Raw genomic sequence first — 7,867 nt, 5'->3', positions numbered from 1 at the left:
TGGCTCCTTTTCTGCTCAAACATGGGGCTCCTACCACAGAGGGTGTCAGTGACACAGGCAGCTGCTCCCGTTCCCGACAGTTTCATTCTCTTCGACTGTGGATGCTGCCTCTCAGATGCTCCCCAAATCTCTGGCCCCAGTCCTAGCTCAACTTTATATAGGCCGAGAGTGAAAAAGAAACCGGCTCCAGATAAATCACAATGAACACACATTATCCACTGCAGGGGGAATAAAAGGCAACCTTGCACACAATCCGATGGGCAGCTCAGTTACGGCCACTTGAGGCTAATTTCTTTTACTTTACAGAGTAGGAAGGACTTTTTTTTTTTTTTAACCACTTTTTAAACCAGGGTTGGAATAAAAAGGTGAATTTTTTCCTCCTCCTACAAAAAATAGCTCTGATTGAAGACAAACTAATTTCTGCATAGTTCCAGGAGACAATTTTCTTTCTTTACATCTCTCTTTCTTCACTTTAGTTCTTGCTTTCTTGTTTTTATGTGTCGGTTACGTGAACTTGGAGCTGAAGAAGACTTAGGTTCAGCATTTTGTTGATACCGAACAAAAATTAGGCTGTTTCTGTTAATGTAAACATCTTAAAATTTTTTTCTCTCATATTTTATAATAAAATCTGAACTTCTGGAGTTTCATCCTAAAGTTCACCTAGCTCTTTATCCTGAAATACAACTTTTGATTGTTGACCCCCTAGGTTTCTAAAGTTGTGTTAGTCTTGCAGAGTGATGATATTGGAAGAAGGAACTTAAAGAAGCAATCTTTTTTTTTTAATTTTTATTTTTTATCAAAGCATATTTGATTTACAATGTTGTGTTAGTTTCTGGTATCCAGCAAAATGATTCAGTTACATATATGTATATATGTTCTTATTCATATTCTTTCCCATTATGGTTTATTCCAGGATATTGAATATAGGTAGTTCCCTATGCTATATAGTAGGACCTTGTTGTTTATCTAGTTTATGTAAAGTAGTTTGTTATCTGCTAATCCCAAACACCTAATTTATCCCTCCTCCTCCCCTTTCCCCTTTGGTAACCATAAGTTTGTTTTCTATGTCTGTGAGTCTGTTTCTGCTTTGTAAATAAGTTCATTTGTATCATATTTCAGACTCCACAACTAAGTAGTATCATATGGTATTTGTCTTTCTCAGGAAGGCAATTTTACAATTCAATCCTTCATCACCAAACAAGATCCCACCAAAAACAACAGATAAAATGCTTGTCCTGGGAACTTCCCAAATATACTACCGGGCAATGTTTAGCGCCCAGAAATTTAAGAATGAAAAATAAGAATTTCTTTTAGTTTTGTTTTTAGAGGAAACAGACTCTTTTATCAACCAACAGAGAGCATATCATACAAAAGCCACCACATTAAGCTTTTTGAGGGACAGATGTAAGAAGTACAGGAAAATACCCTGCCTTGAAGGAGTTTCTAATGTAGCTGAGAAGGTAAACCGCATACAATGATTCAGAGTTAGAATGCCGTGGTAAGCCATCGCTTTGCCTCTCACCACATTTCCTTCGTTTTAAGCTACATGTCTCGCCCTCCAAGTGTATGTAACTTAAATGTCTCAGAAACAGTGGGATGTGCCTTATTAGCAATATGCATAAGCAACATGGTAGAGTTTCCTTATATCCTCAAATCCTGTTGTGAAAGCGATCATATGCCTTATAATGATGGTAGTGAAGAACCGAGGAAACAGCCATACAGCAAGCCACCAAAGATTTCTCTGACTCCTTCTCTGTAAGTGGAAGCCACAGCCCTGGGCTCACCCCACAGGGCGGAAGAGCCATGATGAGAAGGCTCTTGTAAACCGTAAAGTGCTAGAGAAAGTAATAGATTTGAAAAGACAACTAACAGTTTCTGGCAACACATATGTAACCCTAAGTTGTTTTACTTTTCCTTGGAAGCGCCCTGAAGTGCCCACTGTGGATTCACACAACATGAAACACGTATGCTGTACAACACACATGCAGTCACTATAGCTTATGAATAAAGACTCAGTGGGCTGAAGAGGGGAAGAGGAGGGACCTCATTCATTTTTTTTTTCACACTAGGATGGAATTTAATGTGACTTGGAAACGCCAGCAGGTTTATACTAGTGTCTATAACTCGTTATAGGCATTATTCCTGAGCAAAAAAATGGCACATGAATTTCACAAGCATGTGTAAATTCTCTTGAGTTTCTCTTTCCTAGGGCTTAGCACTAACTCTGAGCTTCTTCCTTCTTCCATATTTTAAAAAACACATTTTGAGTTCATACAGTACACCAGGCACTGGACGAGCTCCTGGAAAGACATAGGCAAATCAGCAGAACTGGGAAATGGGTGGGTGGGTGGCAGGTACACAGAGGGATAAAAATCTGTCCTGGGAACGTGGACTGGAAAGGGGGGAAAAGGGCCAGTCAACATGCCTGACAGAGAAAATAATAAGTAAGCTGAGTCACAGAACCTAAACCTAGTTGCATAAGGAATGGCCCCTCTGAGTTCACATAAATGATTATTTGTCACTGACCCTTCAGTATGGCTCTCCTTGTATGTTAGCATAATTGTTTCTATTTCAAGAAGATTCTCTTCACCCTTCTTTCAAATATGTCCTTTTCAGCCAACCTTGACCCTGGCAGGTCAATAGGATCATCTTAGCTCTGACCTGAAAGGGCAGAGTCCACTTATGGAAGGGGTCACAGTGGAACTAAAGGCCTGTCCTGTCTCCCAGTGGAAGTGTCTGCTGGATACCTACAAGATGCTGGGCAGACAGACTCTGCAGTCGGCCTGGGATCGAGAGCCTACCTCCACCACTTACTAGCTGTGGGTTCATGGGCAACTTACTTAGCTTCTGTGAGCCTGAATTTCCTCTTTTCCTGAAAGGATCTGATAATATCTATGCTGTAACGTTACTTGGAGTATTAAATGAAATGTAAGTTGGTTTGCATAGAAAGGCTTATTTTCTTCTAGAGGGGCAGGGCATCAGGGAAGATTTTCATGTTATGCCCAGTTCTGCTTGGAAAATCCAAATTGGGGAGCCTGTTAGGAGTGGGTTATCACTCGATGGTATGTATACCTTATTGTCATCAGTGCTGAATTGTGTCGCAGGTACTGTATGGAACTGGAGGTTGTGGCTCTGTCACATTTCCAGTTGTGTGATCTTGGGCAAGTAACTTGATCTGTCCAAGCCTTCAGTTTCCAAATCTGTACAATCAGGCTTCGTATCTCCTGTGGCTGTTGCAAGGGCCTGATGAAACAACGCGTGTCAGTTACTTAGCACAGTTCCTGGCACACAGTAAGAGCTCAACAAATGTTCACTGGTTTATCCGTCTGAGGCTGGTATCCTCAGGCTGGAAGGACAGGTCAGTAGTGTCCCTGTATGAACTCTGGATGTTCTCTAATGGGAATACGTCTCTCTTTAGAAGCCCACCTTCTCTAAGAGCAGGTGCCTTTAATTTCTAAAGAAGCCCAATCATGATAAGATCTTGCCTTCAATTTCTTGGAGGGGGTCCCAGCTAACAACCAGGTACATGATACTCCTTTCAAGGGCAAGCTGAATAAAGTTGGGGAAGCAGAGTCAACTTTTGTGGCAGGCTGGTCTCTAGATGTTTAATTTGCATAAGAAGCAGAATGGGACAAAATGTACTTGGGCCAAACAGTATTTGATACTTGCTCTGATAAAAGGTTGGAAGCTCCTATTTTTTCCTAGTAATTACCCACCACTCCACTGCTCACCCCCACCCCCCTCCCCCATCCCCTCTCTGCCTTCTACCACTCCTCTGCCTTCCTGAGATGATGGAGCAGGAGGGGGTGCCACTGGGAGGCGATCCCAAAGCCACCCCTACTGAGGCTCATTGCTATGTCTCCATAAAACACAAATAAAACTGATGGGAAGGTTTTAACAATGTCAGGATCTTGAAGGAGCGCGATAAAGAGGGTTTGATGGCAGACTCATCGGAGAGATGAGTTTGTCTCTCCTTATATCTTTCTCTTGCGAATTGCTGGGCAATAGAAGATACCTGTTCTATTTGAAGGTCTTGCATGTTTTGGGAAAGCTGGCTCAGATGCAAAAGGGTTGTTGCCATTTGCAAAATTCCAATCAACATTGTCATTCATAGCTCAGAAATCATGTAAGTGATGAATCATGATGATAAGCCAATAAACTCTTACTGAGGTAACAGATGGAGTTTGAAAACAAAGCTAATAAGCATGCATTAAAGTTTAAAAGGCTGCTTTATTAACTTATTTTTTTAAGCGCACTGTTTTAAATGTTGGCTTTGTTAAATGGACTCCATTGTTTTCTTTAAGCCCTGAATCAAGCAAGCCTTCTTCTACTTTGTGGGAGACTCTGTTTGCCAATTTGCAAATGAGTGGGTGTTCCCTTGCAGGCTTCAATGACTTACTCCTCCCAGATTCACAGTTCTCCAGAGAAAGTGGTGTTCCCCTCGCGGAAAATGTGCTTCATAAAGGAGAACTGAAAAGTGAGACAAGACCCTCTCTGAGAGTGCATCAGAAATTCAGAGCAAGTAGCTTAACTCCCGCATCCCTCTTCAGACCCTGCAGCCACCAGTTTCCCAAGGCAGATAAACTGGCCTCTCCAGGTTTATCTGGCTAATCTCTAAGCAGGGGATAAAGCCTTGCCCTCTTTCTCTGAAGAGGAAGACCCATCCGCCTCTCCCTCTCCTATCTACCCACCACCCTCCTTGTCTCCGATCGATCGCAGGACTGGAGAATGAAAAATAGCTCCTCCTTAGATCAAGAAAGTTGAGAACTTGGGAAGTTACAAAGGTAGTTTCTACTATTCATATAAAATATGCACCCGACTGTTTTTAATGGCTGTAGGGCGATGGTTTTGATTAAAGCAACTTATAAATCATGACAGGATTTCCATTGTACCATTTATAACTCATTATTTGTGGAGGAAAATTAGAGCAGTAAGTTTATGTTGCAAACTTTCTTTGTATGGTAATGATTAAAAAAGAAAACCCTTTAATTGGATTGACCAGTCTTTTGATTTCTGAAATGAAGTTCTTTGCTTGCATAGCCAAAGGGAAATTGTAATTAAAATGGATTAATTGATCAATAGCTGCAAGGACCAAGGGGATAAATGGTAGCAATATACATGAATAATTATAGTCTCCTTAACCAGCAGTTTTTTTTTTTAAGCCACAAACTCAGGGCTATGATGAACTCAAGTGGAAGGGTATTAGCAGTTCTGAAGCTGGACATCCTTCCTTTCTTGAGCCAAAGCTTCTGGGGATGGAAAGTGGATGTTAGGTGATTTCAGAAAGTTGCAGATGGCTGACAGCATAATCAGGGCCAGACCACATTGGACATCACTGGCAGAAGCCATGAATGATGGGAGAAATATTGAATAAGAGCTGAAGGGTTCTCCAGATTACAGAGGTAGATACTGGATGATCTGGGAATTTCTTGTTGATTTTTTTTAAATGTTGGTGAATGAATGTGGAGTCTCCATTATCCAGACAATTCATACCCCATCTTCAAAGACAAGCTCAATGCTACCTGCTATGTGAAGCTATCTCAGATCTCCCTACCTCTGGGGACTTTGAACTTTCTGAACTTCTGTTGTCTGCATCATATAAACGACATCTAGCATGTATTACTGTGTGTGTGTGTGTGTGTGTGTGTGTGTGTGTTGTCTTCTTAAACTGAGAACTTGCAGGTTTATATATATATATCTGAAAACACCAAAAAAGGTGATCATGATCATTTATTGAGGAATTATGATGTCAGGTTCTGTGCAAAAATAGAAGGATAGAAATAAAGCCCCAAATCTTATTGGCTTCATATGAATAGAAATTCATTTCTCACTCACATGAACTTTCAAACAGTCATTCCCAATTGGTCGGTAGTCTTCCCATGGTTATCCAGGGAAGTGAACCTCTCGAGTCTCATGGCTCTGTTCTCTGAGTCCTTGGAGATCTCTGTGTTGAGCCAGCAGATGGAGAAAGAGTATGGAGAACCTCCAATGGGGGATCTAAAAAGGCCAGGCCTGGAAATGGCACACATTTCTACTCACAGTGCATTGACTAGAGCTCAGTCATGTGGCAATATTTAACTTTAGCTGTCTTCCCAGGGAGAAGAGAAAATAGATTTTGGTGAACAGACAGCAGTCAAATATCTATAGCTACCTTTTGGAAGAGCGTGAACCTGTCTGTCTATCTATCTAGGAGTGGGTTTTATTGTTCTCATTTTATAGATTAAAAAACTGACATGTGGGAAGATTAGGTCACTTGCTGGGGAAAGCGCTGGTGTTCGAATTTGATCCATAATTGTCTGCTTCTACACCCAACACACTCTATTTGCCTATTACCAGGTTGATTCCACTATCCCATCCTTCTCTGTTTCACCTGCCACCATTCTTATTCATGCCTCGCAATATCCTAACTTAACTGCTGGATCAGCCACAGCTGTGTTCTTTGATGTCCATCAAGCAGGTGAATTATTGACAGATCAATCTCCTTGAAAGACAGCTGTAACCTCATCACTTTGTGGCCTGAAAATCTTTAATAAATGCTCAGTAAATATTTGCCACCTGACTTCCCAGTGATTACAAAGCAAAGGCCTTGCACTGGTTCAAGGTCCCCGATTACAGAGTTATCAGGACACAGTCTGAAAGTATACACTGGGCCTCAGAATGTCCTAATGCTCTGTAGGTAAGCCTTAGAGAAAGTCGTGTTCAGGAGCATTGATTCTGGGTTGTTAGAGAATGACTTCTTTCCTGATCTCATTCTAGGAAGGGTTAGGTATCTTACTCCCTGAAAATCTTCTGGTTTAGCCACTCAGTCCTCTGGCTTTGGCAGAGAGAAGGAAGGAATCACCTTTGGACATGCCTTGCCACTCTTGAATCCACTCTTCTGCACATACTCAGTGAATATCAGCCTCTCCACTGGTTGTGCACAGGGAAAGGGCCGCAGAAGGTTCCTGAACCTGTGTAGGGGCTCTGTTTAACGAATCCAGGGATTCATCTGGAAGGACTAGTTTATACACCTTGGTGGCAGTAGATTTTCTGTAAGGAAAGGATTTAAGGCAGCAACTTAGTTGAAAAATGGGATGTTTTGGTGATTAAGGGTAAATTACATAAGTCTGAAAAGTCTCAGTCTTCCATGATGAAGACTGAAATGGTTGATATGAATTATAGGTAAGCTGAGGTCCCCCAACTCTCTATTTCTTTGTGCTACCACCCAGGAAATGCTTTTGGTGATACTGAGATTCTCTATCCCTTCTTCATCACCTGGTACCCCTACCTCTGCTTCCTTTGGCAACATTGCAAGGTTATGCCTGTCGATCGCAGCTGCAATAGAAGTGCCCACTAGTAGCCACCTCCTGGGCCCTGGCCCAGCAGTAGAAATGGAGACAGTGTGATGGGTCCTTTGATGGCAGCTGACCATGTGGGGAAAAAACATCAAACAAACAGAAAGGGGCTAATTCTCCCTTTTCTGTCATCCATGGCTGAAATCTAAAGAGCAGGCCCTGCAGAGATAATGGGAACAAGGTGCAGCAGGAAGACTTTACACTTTGCGGAGTGGCCAGGCCTTCTGACCCGAAGCAGACAAGCCTCAGGCCTCAGAATGCAGAGTGGTGAGCTCTAGCCTTGGGGAGATGGAAGAACTCAGGGTCTTGGCTGAGTGTGTCAGTGGCTATCAGATTTGAAAGGATTTTGGTGATTATCTGTCTAGAAGAGCAAATCTCGGCAGGATGCTCCTGCATCCCCTTCTTCTGCCCAGGACAGACAAACTGCCCACCACTCTCACTTGCCAAGCCCCTTTGTGGATTTCTGGTCAAACCCAGGAGAGGTCCTGATTGGTCAGCTGGTACCTTGTTGGCAGAGCTCTTTTGACAGGCCA

Source organism: Vicugna pacos, chromosome 11 (assembly GCF_048564905.1).
Source record: "Vicugna pacos chromosome 11, VicPac4, whole genome shotgun sequence".
NCBI classification, from domain to species: Eukaryota; Metazoa; Chordata; class Mammalia; order Artiodactyla; family Camelidae; genus Vicugna; species Vicugna pacos.
This window is presented reverse-complemented; position numbering follows the sequence as displayed.